Raw genomic sequence first — 16,474 nt, 5'->3', positions numbered from 1 at the left:
CCAGGCTTGGTGGCGCATCTGTAGTCCCAGCTATTGGGGAGGCTAAGGTGAGAGGATCTGCCTGAGCCCGGGAGTTCGAGGCTGCAGTGAGTCTTTATCATGCCACTGCACTCCAGCCTGGGTAACAGAGTGAGACCCTGTCTGGAAAAAAAAAAAATCTCTTTTGCTTGCTTATCAAGGGTATGAGGTCTGTTCTGTTTGTGGGTGTATGTCCCAATTTGTGAGATCCCAGAACTGTTTGTGGGTGTATGTCCCAGAACACGTGTGTGTCTGCTCGCTCTTTAGATGTATGTCTCAAGGTAGGAGGTGTGTGATCACTTTCTAGATGTATAACTCAGGATGAGGTAAGTGAGCTGTTTGTGGTGTGTGTCCCAGCATTTCAGGTCTCTGAGCTTTCTGGAAGTGTGTGAAGTCTCCCATTGTTTGTGCATGTATGTTTTGTTGTGTTGACTTAAGGCCCCTGAAGATGCCCATGTCCTAATCTTTGGAAACTGTGATGTGACTTTACATGCTAAAAGGTACCTTGCAAACAGCATGGATGGAGCTGGAGGCCATTATCCTAAGTAAAATGACTGAAACAGAAAGTCAAAAACTGCATGTTCTCACTTATAAGTGGGAACTAAACAATGGGTACACATGGATATACAGAGTAGAATAATAGATACCGGAGACTCCAAAAGATGTGAGGGTGGGAAAGGGGTGAGGGATGAAATACTGCCTATTGTATACAGAGTACATTATTCCGGTGGTAGGTACACTAAAAGCCCAGACTTCACCACTACACAAGATAGCCACGTAACATAACTGTACTTGTACACCTAAATCTATAAAAATTTATATCTAAATATATAAAAATTTAAGTGTTTGCTTCAGCAGCACATATACTAAAATTAGAATGATACACAGAAGATTAGTATGGCGCCTGTGCAAGGATAACATGCAAATTCGTGAAGTGTTCCAGAAAATTTTTTTAAGATTAAATTATTTTAAAAATGTTTATTAAAAACATTTTTGAAAGGCCAGGCGCAGTGGCTCATGCCTGTATTCCCAGCACTTAGGAAGGCTGAGGTGGGCGGATCACTTGAGGTCAGGAGTTTGAGACCAGCCTGGCCAACATGGTGAAACCCTGTCTCTACAAAAAATACAAAAATTAGATGGGCATGGTGGTGCACGCCTATAATCCCAGCCACTCGGGAGGCTGAAGCAGGAGAGAGAATCGCTTGAACCCGGGAAGTGGAGGTTGCAGTGAGCAGAGATGGTGCCACTGCACTCCAACCTGGGTGACAGAGTGAGACTCCATCTCAAAAACAAAATTTTTTTTTAAAAGGTACCTTGCAGATGTGATTAAATTAAGCATCTTGAGATCGGGAGATTTTCTTGGATTTTCACTGAATATAATGACACAGACTGAGTCAGAGACAGCGATATGATGACACAAGTGTTGGGGGTGTGGGTCCCAGCTCATGAAGTCCTTGCGCTGTTCATGGGAGTATATCCCAGGAGGTGAAATCTCTAATTGTTTGTGCACACCAGTCTGTGGTTGGCTGAATAAAGCATCCCTCAAAGATGTCCAGTGAAAGAGATATGACCAGGGAGCCCTAAATGATGGAAGGGAATGTGATGGTGGAAGCGGAGTCAAAGAAGGAGATGCCACAACAGAGGTAGACATCAGAGAGCATTTTGAAGATGAACTGCTGTCCGCTGTGAAGATGGAGAAAGGGGGAAGGGATGAAGGACTGCAGGCAGCTCTAGAACCCAGAAAAGGCAAAGAAACGTGCTCTTCCTTAGAGTCTCCAGAAAGAAGACAGCTCTGTTGACACCTGACTTTAGTACCCTAAGGCCCATTCTTGGGTTTCTGCCCTACACAGATGTAATATAATAAATAAATTTGTGTTTTTCACAGCACTAAGATTGTGGTGATTTGTTACAACAATAAGAAATGAATACTGTGTCCCAGGTGCATGATGTCTCTGTCTGGTTGTTAGTGCAAGATGTGAATCCCCAATCTGTTTGTGAGTGCATGTCTTTTATTTATTTACTTATTTATTTATTTTTGAGATGGAGTCTTGCTCTGTCGCCCAGGTTGGAGTGCAGTGGCACGATATCGGCTCACTGCAACCTCCGCCTCCTGGGTTCAAGTGATTCTTCTGCCTCAGCTTCCCCAGTAGCTGGGATTACAGGCATGTGCCACCACGCCTGGCTAATTTTTGTATTTTTAGTAGAGGACAGGGTTTCACCATGTTGGTCAGGCTGGTCTCGAACTCCTGACCTCAGGTGATCCACCTGCCTCGGCCTCCCAAAGTGCTGAGATTACAGGTGTGAGGCACCACGCCCCGCCGAGTGCGTGTCTTATGTGGCAGATCTTTCATCTGTGTGTGGGTGTATGAACCAGGGAGGAGGTCTCTGACCTGTCTGAGGGTGTCTATCCCTCAGTTTGTGTTCTCTGAGGTTTCTGCAGGTATATGTCTCAGGATATGAGGTCTCTGACCTGTTTGTGGGTGAATGTCCTAGAATGTGAGGTCTCTTGGCTGATTTGGAGTGTATGTTCTAGTAAGTGAGATCTCTGAGGTAATAATAATATATATAATAACCTATATAATATATAATGTATATGTTCACAATATTTATAATTGTGCATTATAATTATTATATGATTATATTATATCATAATATATCAATATATTAACATATAAGCATATGTTAAGTATATATTATATATACATAATAGTATATATAATATGTTAACATATTAACATGAACAGATAACTATATAGTATATATTATATTTATATATAATATACCATAATATATTATATATTGTATTATATTGTGTAGTAACAATATATATTATATTATGATGTATTTCACAATATACCATTCACAATAAATATTGTGACTACATTATGCATGGCTTGAGGTCTCTGATATTTTTGTGGGTTTATATCCCAAGGATATGAACTCTGAATTCTCTGTGGGTGTATTCTGAAGATGTCAGGTGTATACTCAGTCTCTGGCTGTTTGTTCTAGAATGTGAGATCTCTTCTTTGATTGTGGGTGTATGTTACAGGTTGAGATCTCTGTTCTGTTTGTGGATGTCTTGGAGTGTGAGGTCTCTGATCTGTTTGTGAGTAATGTATTGCAGGAATTGTGGTCTCTCATCTCCTTGTGGGTGTATTTCTCAGATGAGGCCTCCATTCTGCTTTTGCCTTTATATTGCAGTATTTAAGTTTCTAATCTCCTCATGTGTGTTTGTCAAGGGTGTGAAGTATCTTCTGTTTGTGATTATATGTCCCAGTGTGTGAAGTCCCCACCCTCTTTGTGGGTATATGACACAGAACATGTGCTTCACTTCTTTCTTGGATGCATGTCCAAAGGTGGGCGGAGGTCTCTGATCCCTTTGGAATTATATAACATAGGAGGTGGAGTCTTTTAGTTGCTTATGTGTGGATACCTCAGCAAATGATGTTTTTCATTGCTTGTAGATGTATATCTTAGGTTGGTGGAGTGAAGGTCCCCATCCTTATATCCCTGGAATGTGTGACTGTGACCTTACATGTTAAAGGGTCCTTGCAAATGTGATTAAGTAATCATCTTGAGATGCGGGGACGGTTCTGGATTTCCCAGGTGAGCCCAGTGTAATCACAAGGGTCCTTAGAGGAGAGAGGCTGGACAGTCCGAGTCAGAGAAGCAGATGTGATGCCAGAAGCAGATATCAGAGAGATAGAGATTTGAAGATGAAATGCTCCTAGCTTTGAAGGTGGAGGAAGGGGCCACAAGCCAAGGAACGCAAGCAGCTCTAGAAACTGGAAAAGGCAAGGGCACAGATTCTCCCCTAGAGCCTCCAGGAGTAATGCAGCTCTGCTGACACTGTGATTTTAGCCCTTTGAAACCCATTTTTTTCTTCTGACCTGCAGAAAAGTAAGATAATAAATGTGTGTTGTTTTATGACATTATGATTACGATTCGTTACACACTGATCTCTGTTTATTGGTACACATCCCAGGATGTGAACTCCATGATCTGTTTGTGAGTGTATGTCTGATGGTGGAAGTCTCTGATCTGTGTGCAGTTGTATGAACCACATTGAGAGGTCTCTGAATGTTGAGGGTGTGTGTCCCAGAATCCGTGGTCTCTGAGCTGTTTGTGTGTGCATGTACTAGGATGTGACATCTTTGAGCTGATTTTTGGGAGTACATTCCAGTAGGTGAAGTCTTTGAGATATTTAAGGATTATGTTCCAGGTTGTTACGTCTGTCATCTGTTTGGGGGGTATTTCCTGTGACATGAGGTTTCTGATTTGTTTGGTTACATATGTACCAGGATGTTAGGTTGTTACGTCTGTCATCTGTTTGGGGGGTATTTCCTGTGACATGAGGTTTCTGATTTGTTTGGTTACATATGTACCAGGATGTTAGGTTGTTAGGTGTCTGGTCTGTTTAGGTTTATTTGTCTAGGGTGTGAGGTTTCTGAGGTCTTTGTGGATGTATGTCTCAGGATTGAGGCCACTGACCTGCTTACTGGTAAAGAAATGTCCCAGTCCATGAGCTCTCTGATCTGCTCGTGGTTCTGTGTTATGAGATGTCGGGTCTATTTCTGGTGTTTTCCTAACCTGTGAGGTCTCTGACTTCATTGGAGTTGTACATTGAAGGATTTGAGATCTCTGTTTGTGGGTGTGTGTCTCAGGAGTGTATGGTCTGTGCATTGCTTGTGGAGTATATCCCAGAATGTGAACTTTCTGATCAGTTTGTTATATATGACTCAGGGCCTGAGGTTTCTGATCTGTTTGTGGATTGTGTTGCAGAGTTTGATGTCTGTGGTCTCTTTGTGGGTTCATGTACAGGTTGTAAGGCCTCTACTCTGTTTGTGGGTGCATATCCCAGGATTTCAGCTCCCTGACCTGTTTGATGCTGAATGGCACATAATCTGAGGGCTCTGCGCTATTTTTGGTATTTGAGGTCTCTGATCTGTTTGTGGTTACGTGTCCATGTTGTGAGGTCTGTTATCTATTTGTCAGTATATGTGCCAGGATGTGAACTCCCTGATATACACGTAGGGGTGTATCTGATGTGAATTCTGTGATCTGTTTGCAGGAGAATGAACCAGGGTGGAAGGTCTTTAACCTCTTTGAGGGTATGTGTCCCAGAATATGAATTCTCTGGTCTGTTTCTGGATTCATGTCCCAGGATGAGTGATCTCTGATCTAGTTGAGTATGTGTGTCCAGGGAAGAAAGTTTGTGAACCCTTTGTGGTTTCAGGTCCCGTGGCCTGAAGCCTCTGATGTTCGTGGATACATGTCCAGGTTGTTATGTCTCTGATCTGTTGGTATATGTCTCAGGATGTTAATTCCCTGATCTGTTTGTGGGTGGTGTCTGATGGTGTGAAATGTCTGATGTGTTCACTGGTGAATGAACCACTGTGTGAAGTCTTTGACCTTTGTTGAGGGTTTTAACATAGGATCTGAATTTTCTGATCTATTTGTAAAAGCATGCCCTATGAGATGTTTGATCTTTGAGCTCTTTATGGATGTACATCCCAGGATGTGAGTTCTCTGAGCTGTTGGGGCATACATGTTCTAATGTTCTAGGTTATCAGACCTCTGAAGTTTTTTTTTAGTTATATTTCCAAGCATATGTGATTTATATGCTGACATATATATTCATATATATATGTAACAATATAGCTGTCCCTCAGTATCTGTGGGTTGGAGGAATTGGTTCCAGGACCCCTGTGGATACTAAAATCCGTGAACACTCAAGTCCCTTATATAAAATGGTATGGTATTTGCATGTAACCTATGTAAATTCTTCTGTATACTTTAGATAATCTCAAGATTTCTTATAATACCTGATACAATGCTACGTAAGTAGTTGTTATACTACATTGTTTTTGTTTGTATTATTTTTACTATGTTTTTAAATTATTTTTTTCCTCAGTGTTTTTGATCCAGACTTGGTTGAATCCGAGGGCTGATAGTAGATATAACATATATATTGTGTGTGTGTGTGTATGTGTGTGTGTATAATATATATACCTGATTTGTTGAGGTGTGTATGTGTCCAAGCTGTGAAGTTATTGAGCTATTTGTGGGTTATTTCCCTTGGTTTGAAAACCTCTGACCTATTTGGGAGTATGTCTCAGAATATAAGCTCTCTGATCTCTTTATGGGTGTATGTTGCAAGATTTCAGGTCTGTGATCTGTTTCTGGCTCTTTTCCCTAGCATGTGAGGTCTATGGCTTGATTATGGGTCTGTACTGCAGGATTGAGACCTCTGATTTGTTTATGGGTATCTAGCTCAGGTTGTGAGGTCTCTGATCTGTTTGTGGCTTTATGTCTCAAGATGTCAGGTCTGTATACCTATTCTGCATATATATCCTGCAGGTAAGGTCTCTAGGCTGTTTGTAGTTTCATGTTGCAGGATTCAAGGTCTCTGATCTCTTTTTGGTTGTGTTTCTTACATGAGGTCTGTGATCTGTTTGCTAGTGAATGTCACAGTATGTGAGTGTCTCTTTTGTGTGTATTTGTCAAGGATGTGAGGTCTAATTCAACATGTCCTGGATTGTAAGATACCTAACCTGTTAGTGGGTTTATGTCTGAGAATGTTTCTTTCTGCAGTGTGTGTGTGTGTGTGTGTGTGTGTGTGTATGTCCCAGGTTTGGAGATTTGATCTGTTGGGGGTGCATTTTGCAGCATGTGGGGCCCCTGATATCTTCGTGGGTATATATCCTATCATGTCAGGTCCATGTTTTCTTTGAGTGTGTATGTCCCAGATGGTGAGTTCTCTTATGTGTTTGTGAGTTTAATTCCAAGTGATTGAAGACTCTGAGTATTTTTTGGTATATGTCCCAGAATGTGTCTCTGCTCTTTTTGGATGTCTGTTAGAGAGTGGAGGTGTCTGATCTATTTGGAAGTGTATGACTCAGGATGTAAAGTCTGTGAATTGTTTGTGTGTGTATGTAGGTCTCTGGTAGCTAATGGTACCCCAAAGATGTGCACTTCCTAATCCCTGAAACCTACGATTATGCTAATTTACATGGAAAGGGGGACTTTGCAGAGGTGATTGTGAGGGACTTTGCAGAGGTGACTTTGTGGAAGTTAAGCATCCTGAGATGGGGATGCTTATCCTAGATTAACTGGGCAGGCCCAATGTAATCACAGGTGTCCTTATATGAGGGAGGCGTGAAGGCAAGAGTCAGAGAGGGCTATGTAGTGATGGAAGTACAGAAAAGATGATGGACAACATATACAGAGATCAAAGAGAGCTAGAGATAGATGGATACAAGGAGAGACAGATGGAGGAGGAGGAAGAAAGGGGGGTGGGGAGAGAGACAGAGAGAGAGAGAAAGATTTGAAGGTGAAACAGACCTCTGGCTTTGAAGATGGAGGAAGAGGCCATGAGCTCAGAAATGTAGGCAGCCTACAGAGACTGGATTCTCTGGCCAGGCGTGGTGGCCCACGCCTGTAATCCCAGTACTTTAGGAGGCCAAGGTGGGCGGATCACGAGGTCAGGAGATCAAGACCATCCTGGCCGACATGGTGAAAACCTGTCTCTACTAAAAATACAAAAATTAGCTGGGTGTGGTGGCGCGTGCCTGTAATCCCAGCTACTCGGGAGGCTGAGGCAGTAGAATCGCTTTAATCAGGGAGTCGGAGGTTGCAGTGAGCCAAGATCGCGCCACTGCACTCCAGCCTGGCGACAGAGCAAGACTCTGTCTCAAAAAAAAGAAAGAAGAAAAAGAAAAAAGAAATGGGATTCTCCCCAAGGAACTCCAGAAAGAAGTCAGCTCTGCCAACACCTTGACTTTTACCCTGTAAGACTCTTTGTCAGAAATGTAAGATCATAAGTTTTTTTTTATTTTTATTTTTTTGAGACAGAGTCTCACTCTGTCACCTAGGTTGGAGTGCAGTGGTGCCATCTTGGCTCACTGCAACCTCTGCCTCCCAGGCTCAAGCGATTCTCGTACCTCAGCCTCCTGAGTAGCTGGGACTACAGGCGCCCGCCACCACTCCCGGCTTATTTTTGTATTTTTAGTAGAGACGAGGTTTTGCCATGTTGGCCAGGCTGGTCTCGAACTCCTCGGCTCAAGGGATCCACCTACCTCAGCCCCCCAAAAGGCTGGGATTACAGGTATGAGCCACCCCCAGCTGAGATAATAAATTTGCATTGTTTTATGACAAAAAGCTTTTAGTGATTTGTTTCAGCAGCAATAGAAAATCAATAGTGTGTCAGGTTGTGCTGTCTCTATCTGGTTGTCAGGATGTGAACTTCATGATCTATTTGTGAGGGTGTGTGTCTGATAGTGGAGGTCACTGATTTCTGTGCAGGGTCTCTGATCTGATGACCTATTTGGTGGTGTGTGTCCCAGAATTTGTGCTCTCAGCTTTTGTGGAGGAGCGTATGTTCTAGGATGGGACATCTCCAATCTGATTTTGTGTACATGTGCCAGTGTGTGAGTTCTCTGATCTGTTGAGGTGCGTATGTCTAGGGTATAAGGATTCCAAGCTCTGTGTGAGTATATTTCCTTTTGCTTGAAATTCTTGCCCTGTTTCTGGGTTTATGTCCCAAGATGTGAGACTCCCTGATTTGTCTGTCTCTGTGTCATGGTGTGAAGCCTCTGGTATGTCTGCTGGTGAATGAAGCAGAGAGTGAGGTCTCTCACCTCTTTTTTTTGTCTGTTTTTGAGATGGAGTCTCACTCTGTTGCCCAGGCTGGAGTGCAGTGGTGCGATCTTGGCTCACTGCAACTGCTGCCGCCCAGGTTCAAGCAATTCTCCTGCCTCAGCCTCCCAAGTAGCTGGGACCACAGGCCCGTGCTACTATGCCTGGATAATTTTTGTATTTTTAGTAGAGATGAGGTTTTGCCATGTTGACCAGGCTGGTCTCGAACTCCTGACCTCAGGTGATCCGCCCACCTTGGCCTCCCAAAGTGCTGGGATTATAGGCGTGAGCTACCGCGCCCAGCCTCTCACCTCTTTGAGAGGGTTCTCTCAGGAAGTGAGTTCTCTGATGTGATTCTGAATGCTTAGCCTAGGATATGAGGTCTTTGATCTGTTTGTGGGTATATATCCCTGGCATGAATTTTCTGAGCTGTTTTGCCAATATTTGTGGGTACTTACGATATGCATATAAAGTTTCTGGTTTGTGTGCTGGTATTTATAGTAGAAGTCAGGTTTTGTTGTGGTACATGTATCCACAATGTGGTTTTGGAGCACTCTGTGGGAGACCTGTGATCTCCTCTTGGGTCTATACCAAAGACAGCAGGTCTCTGTACTTCTTCAGGAGTATTTTCTGCATATGAGGCCTGTGACCTGGTGTTTCATGTCGTGGTATTAGAGGTCTCTGGTATGGTTTCTGGTTGTGTTTCTCAGATAGGTTCTCAGATAGGTCTCTGATCCATTTGTTCGTGTGTGTCATCGTATGTGAATGTGTCATCTCCTCAGGGTGTTTATAGAGGGTGTGAGTCCCATTCTTTTTGTGGTTTTATGTCCAGTTTGTGAGGTTCCTGACCTGTCTGTGGGTGTCTGTCAATGAATGTGTTTTTTTGTGTTCTTTGTGTCTGTGTCTCAGAGTCAGAGATCTGGTATGTTCGAGGGTGTTTGTCCCAGAATGTGGGGTCCCTGATCTCTTCGCTAGTGTATATCCCAGCGTGTCAGGTTCCGGTTCTCTTTGAGAATGTACTTGGCAGAGTGTGGTTCTCTTATGTCTTTGTGGGTTTAATCCCCAGGGTGTGAGGACTATGAGCATCATTTGGCGTATGCCCCAGAGTGTGTGGCTCTCTGATCTTTTTGGATTGATGTCCAGGAGTGGGAGTTCTCCTATCCCTTTGGAGGTCTATGACTCCAGCTGTGAGATCTGTGAGCAGTTCATGGGTGAAAGTCCCGGGATGTGAGGGTTCTCTTTGTGCATGTATGTTCTGTTTCGTCAGATAATAGATTCCCAAATATGTCCTCACCTCATTCCTGGAGCTTGTTAATATGTTGTCTTATCTGGAAAGGGGGCTTTGCAAATACATATTAGGTAAGCATCCTGAGATGGGGGCAGTTATCCTGGACAATCCAGGTGGGCCCACTGTCATCACAAGAGTCTTTATATGAGGAAGGTAGGACCTTCAGGGTCTGAGAAGACTGTGTGTGTCACATCAGAGAGGACCATGTGACAACAGAAGTAGAGTCACAGAAGGTGATGCGATGACAGAAGCAGAGGTCAGAGAGAAATTTGAAGCCAAAACTGTTGAATCATCTGATCTCTTGGGAGTTATGCTGTAAGATGTCATGTCTACCATCTGTTTCTGGGTGTGTTTTTCAGCACATGAAGTGTGACTGGCTTATGGTTGTATACTGCAGGATTTGAAGTCTCTGATTGTTTTTGTATGCTCCAGGATGTGAGAGCTCTGAGCCATTTGTCCATGTACGTTGCTGGAGTGGAGGTCTCTGATCTGTGTGGGTGCATGTCCACGTTGTAAGGTCTCTAATCCTTTTGTCAGTGTATATCCCATGATGTGAGCCCTCTGATCTGTTTGCAGCTATATTCGCAAGATAGTTATCTGTATGTTTCTGGGTATGCGTGTGTCTCGGGGTCTGTTATCTGTATTCTCTTTATGGGTGTGACCTCCCCTAGATGTGAGGTCTCTGATTTGTTTGTCATTGTATGTTCCAGGATGCAAGATTTGCGAATGGTTTGTGGGTGTGTTTTGCAGGATTTTATGTCTGTGATCTATTTGAGGTTGTGTATCATAGGATGTGAGGTTTCTGATCTTTTTCTGGGCAAATTTCCTAGCATGTGAGGTCTGTGAACATTTTGTCAGTGTCCCAGGCTACGTTATCTCTGATCTCTTCACATGTATTGCCAAGTGTTTAATGTCTCTGATTTGTTTCTTGCTGTTTGTTCCAGGACATGAAATCTCATACTGCCTGTGGATATGTGTCCCAGGGTGTGTGGTCTCTGATCTGTTTGTGGGTTTGTATATCCCAGTGTTTCATTACTGTCTGTGGATTTATTTCCCAGGATTTTTTAGCGTATTTCCTAGGATGTGCATTTCTCTGGTCTTTCTCAATGTATATCCCACAGTGGACAGTATCTGTTCCCTTTGTGGGTGTATATCCCTTGGTTTATGATCTCTGATCCTTTGTGGGTTTATATTTTAGGATGTGAAGTCTCTATTGTGACTGTGGGTGTGTGTCCCAAGACGTAAATTCTCTGGCCTCTTTTTGGGTTTATGTTCCAGGATGACAGGCCGTCCATCTAGCTCTATGTGTATTTCTAGCCTGCAAGGTCTATTACTTATTTGTGGGTGTAAGTCCAAGGGTATGAATTCTCTGATCTCTTTGAGGGTCAGCGTACCAGAATGTCAAGTCTGGTTTGGTTATGGGTGTATGTCAAGATGTGAGCTCTCTGATCTCCTTGTGGTTGTATGTCTCAGGATGTGAGGGTTCTGATCTGTTCCTGTATGTTTGTCAACAGTGTGTAATCTCTGATCTGTTTGTGGCTCTGTGTCCCAGGTTGTGAGGTTCTGACCTGTCTTTATTTCTTTGTCCCAGCATGCGAGATCTCTGAGGTGTTTGGGTTTATGTCCCAGGAATTGAGTCTCTGGTCTCTTTGTGAGTGTGTGCCTCAAGTAATATGTGAGGTCCCTGATGTAGTCTTTGGTTTATTTCCCAAGGTGTGAGTGCTCTGATCTATTCATGGGTATATGTCCTGGCATGTGAAGTGTCTGGTATTTTTATGTGTATATGTCTCAGGGACTGAGTTCTGTGATCTGTTTGTGGGTATAAGGCCCCAGATGTTAGTTCTCTGAAATATTTGTGGGTGTATATCTCAGCTTGTGTGGTTTTTGATCTTTCTGTGAGTATGTCACAGGATGTGAGGTCCCCGTTCTTTTTGGGTGTGTGTTTCCTAGAATTTGGATTTTCTGAGCTGTGTGTGTGTGTGTGTGCGCATGCGCACATGTCACAGGGTTGAGGTCCCTGGTCTGTTTGTTGGTGTATGTCCAGGATGTGAGGTCTCTGATCTCTTTGGGTGTGTACGTCCCACAATTTGAGGCCTCTGAATTAGTTGATACTCTGCATCCAGCATATTAATTCTCTGAAATATATTTTGGGGTCTATACCCTAAGTCTCAGAAGGATTCTGAATCCTGAATGCGAGGGTTCTGCGCTTTTTCTGGTCTACATTCCAGGGGGGTGAGTTCACTGGGCTGTTTTGCGGACTGTGTTTACCTTGTGAGGTCTCTGAGCTGTTTGTCCACTGGTGTCCTAGGATACGTGGTCCCTGAGCTCTTTTGGTTTCCAAGTCCCTTGACCTGTTTGGGATATATTTTCAGGCGTGAAGTCTCTGTTCCTTTTCAGAGGGCTCAGTCCCGGGGTTTGATATATCTGACTCATTAGGGGTTTGTTCCAGGGTTAAGGTCTCTGAGCTTGTAATGGGTGTGTGTGCGCCAGTGAGTGAGTTTTCTGAGTTGTTTGAAGGTCTATAGGTGTGAAATTTCTTAACTCTCTGGTGGTTCCTGTGCAGAGTATGATGTCTCTGAACTATTTAGCAGTCTCTCTTTTCAGGTGTGAGGTGTTTGTACCCTTGTATGAGAACTCTGATGTATTTGAGTATCACCGCCAAACTGTTTTGAGCCAATGTCCCAACGAATGAGTTCTCTGTGATGCCGTGGGTTTTGTCCTAGGGTTGATTTTTCTGAGCAGTTTCAGGATCTGTTTCCAGAGTCTGATGTCTTTGTACTAATAATGTCTTTTTACTGTTTCAAGCCTCTGGAGTGCTTCACCCTCTGTGTCCCAAAGTGTCAGATCTCTGATCTCTGTATTCCTTGGTGTTGAGGTCCCTCAACTGTTATGTTTCCAAGAGTGAGACAGTTCCTATTGAGGGAGTCTCAGTCCCAGGGTATGAGGTCTGTGACTTATTAGGGGTCTGGTTCTAGGGTTTGGGGTCTCTGAGCAGTTTGGGGTTCTGTTATCAGTTTCTGACGTCTCTCTAGTATTTGGGGGTCTATGCCCAGGTTGTATGTCACTGGGTCACTCGGCTGTTAAGGGGTCTGTATCCTAGGGTGTAAAGTTTGTCAACTCTGAGCATTTTTGCATTGTCTGTCTGCTGTGTGAGGTCTTTGGCATGTTTGTGGGTTTACTTTTCAGGTTGTGAGGTTAACTCTTTGAGGGTTTGTGTCCCATAATATGAGGTGCTTGAGCTGTGTGGGCATACTTAGCCAGGATGATATCTCTGAACTGTTTTCATGTCTGTCTCCCAGGTTAGAAGTTCTCTGAGTCATTTGGGAGCCTGTGTCCACAATGTGAGGTCCTAAGCCGTTTTGGGTCTGTGTTCCAGTTATGAAGTGTCTCTACTGTTTGTGGCCAACTTTGCACAAAGGTTTCAAAGCTGTTTGGTGATCTGTGTCCATGACTGTCAGCCATCTGAAATCTTTCTGGATAAGGACAAAGGGCAAGTTCCATGAATGGTTTTGAGGACTGAGTCCAGGATGTGATATTCCTTAAGCATTTAGAGGTCTGCGTTTATAGAGTGGGAAGACTCCGAACTGTTTGGGGGTCTGAGCCTAGGATATGAGGTTTCTAAGCTGTTTGGGGTCCGTGTCCAGGGGGTGTGATCTCAGTTCCTCAGGGTTTTTGTCATAGGGTGTGAAGTCTTTAAGCTCTACAGAGGGTTTGTGTCCACACTTTCAGGTCTGTGGGGCCTCTGAGCTGTTTGGGGATCTGTCTCGGTGTATAAAGGCTGTGAGCTATTTTGGGGAACTCTATGTCCAGTATATAACATCTCTGAACAGGAATCTGTGTCCAGGGTGTGAGCCTCTGAGTAGTTTTCGGGCCTGTGTTCCAGCATAAGTGATTTTAGGGCTCTCTAGCATTGTGTCCGTGGTGCGAGGTCTCTGGGCTGTCTGGTGGTCTGAGAAGAGGTTGTGAGGTCTCTGAACTGTTGGTCCATTTTTGTCCCAGTTTGTGAGTTCTCTGAGAAATTGGTGGATCTTTATCCCTGATTGTGAAGTCTCTGAGTTTCCTGGAGGTCTGTAATCAGATTTCCAGGTCTCTGAGCTCTTTGGGTGTGGGGTTACAAAGTGTGAGGTCTCTGAAGTGTTTGGTATTGTCTGTTACCAATAGAATAGAAATATATTGATTCCTAGGCTGCCTTGGCTTTGAACTGTTGAGGGGTCTGTGTCAGAAGGCGTGAGGTCATGTTTGAGCTGTAAACAGATTTGTTTCCCAGGTATGAGTCCTGTGAGCAGGGTCTGTTTCCAGGCTGTGAGATCTCTAAGCTCTTGGGGTCTGCTTCAAAGACTTGAGTCTGAGTTGTTTGTGGCACTATATTCACGTGTAAGGTCTCTGGGATGTTTACTTGTCTGTTTTCTAGGGTGTCTCTGAGCAATCTGTGGGTCCCTATACAAGGTATGAGTTTTCAGAACCATTTAAGGATCTGTTTTCAAAGGGCGAGGTATCTCGGGTGTTTGGGCAGTCTGTGTCCAGGGTGTGCCAGCTCAGTTGTTTGGGGGTCTGTCCCAGGATACTAAGTCTCTGAGCGGTTTGGAAGTCAATGATCAGGGTGTGGAGCCTCCAAATAGTTTGGGTAGTGACATCTCAAGTTGTAAGGTCTTTGAGATGGTTGTGCATCTCTGTCATCAAAGGAAAGGTCTCTGATGTGTTTGAGGTCTGAATCCCAGTATATGAGGCAGTATGTGAGGTCTAAGAGCTGTTTAAGGGTCTGTAGCCCATAGTTTCAGTGAAGCCTGTGTTACTTGCGGTGTGTCCAATTATGAGAGCTCTGAGATATATGTAGGTGTGTATCCCAGGGTATGAGGTTTCTGAGAAGTTTGGGGTCAATATTCAGGGTATATGGTCTATAAGGCCTTATACCCTAGGTGCCCTGTGTATGTCCTGGTTACCCTGTGTATGAGGTCTCTGGGCTTTTTGGGATCCTGTCACCTCTGTATGAGGTCTTTGAAATATTTGGGTATCTGTCACGGCACGTGAGGTCCCTGAGCAAAAACAAAGAGCGCTGGCTCCCTTTCAGGTTGAGAGATGATGAAAATGAGTAAGTATATCTGAAATGTGGTCTTCGTTCTCCACTTTATACCCTGGCACCATATAGGTGCTCAATAAATATTTGCAGAAAAAGTTTCCCCAGCACACACAAACTTTTCATTTTGAATGCTGGAGGCAGATTTTGGGTTCAAAGCCTTTAAGAGCAGGGAAGGTCCAGCTAGAATATTATCACATTTTAACCTTTCCATTGATGTATTCCTCTGGTTATTTTCGTTTGCTTATGGCAAGTGATTATGGTTTTTCCATTTAGACAGCAGTGGATTTGGTTTTCTCCCTCCCCACTTTGCTCCACTCCTCCTACCCTCCCCCCCACCCCCCCAGTGCTGTATAGTCCCTGAGGCCTGGGCACTTGGTCAGGCAGGAGGTGGCAGGGTCTCAGCCAGACACTACCAGTCATGGCTGGTCACCACCAATCATGGCCAGTCAAGACTGGTCAAAGCTGGTTATGGCTAGTCTAAGTTGGTCAAAGCCGATCACGGCCAGTCAAGGCCAGTTACCAGAGATCATGGCTGGTCAAGGCCAGAAACCACTGGTCATGGCTGGTCAGGATGGGTCAAAGCCAGTCATGGCCAGTCCAAACTAGTCAATTATGGTCACAGCCAGTCACAGCTGGTCCAGGTTAGTCACAGCAGGCCAAGACCAGTCAAGGCTGGTCAAAGCTGGTCAAAACCAATCCATTTCAGTCCCTGCTAGTCCAGGCCAATCCAAGCCAGTCCAGGCTGATCACAGCCAGTTTAAGCAGTCAAAACTGGTCAATCCCAGTCCAAGCCAGTCCTGATTGGTCAAGACGAGTTGAGGCCAGTCACAGCTAGCTACCACCAGTCACAGCCAGTCATGACAAGTCAAAGTCGGCCAACACAGGTCAAGATCGGTCAAGTCCAGTCAAAACCAGTTACGGCCAGTCTAAACCAGTCAATTTAATTGCATTGTTTTGAGACAGGGTTTGGCTCTTTTCTGGAGACAGACAGGCTGGAGTGCAGTGGTGAGATCTTAGCTCACTGCAACCTCCACCTCCCAGGCTCAAGCAATCTTCCCACCTCAGGCTCCTGAGTAGCTGGGACTACAGGCACATGCCCCCACACCTGGCCAATTTTTGTATTTTTAGCAGAGATGTGGTTTCACCACGTTGCCCATGCTGGTCTCGAATTCCTGAGCTCAAGTGATCTGCCTGCCTCGGCCTCCCAAAGTGCTGGGATTAAAGATGTGAGCCACCACACCCAGCCTTAAGTGCATTTTAAAGTTTAAGTATAAAACAAACTTATTTTAGGTCAAGATGTTATATAGATGATGGTGTAAGTGATATGCTGTGGGGGCTGAAATTGTGAGGATTAGAGTCAAATGGCTGAGGTTTGAGGAACATGTTCCTGGGCAAACCCAGCTCCCAGCCTCTATCCCCTCAACCCCCACCCACACAAGCACCTCACATCTTGG

At 44.3% G+C, this 16,474-nt stretch overlaps 1 non-coding gene across 1 annotated transcript; it reads left to right on the top strand.

The window, feature by feature from the left end:
* The first annotated feature begins 860 nt into the window (after positions 1-860).
* LOC112438536 (U6 spliceosomal RNA) lies at positions 861-967 on the top strand. The gene has a single exon (XR_003026951.1). It is a non-coding gene; the product is annotated as a U6 spliceosomal RNA (small nuclear RNA).
* The last annotated feature ends 15,507 nt before the right edge of the window (positions 968-16,474 follow it).

This window comes from Pan paniscus, chromosome X (genome assembly GCF_029289425.2).
Source record: "Pan paniscus chromosome X, NHGRI_mPanPan1-v2.0_pri, whole genome shotgun sequence".
NCBI lineage: Eukaryota > Metazoa > Chordata > Mammalia > Primates > Hominidae > Pan > Pan paniscus.
Note: the sequence above shows the minus strand (reverse complement) of the source record. Positions and strands in the feature narration are given on the sequence as shown.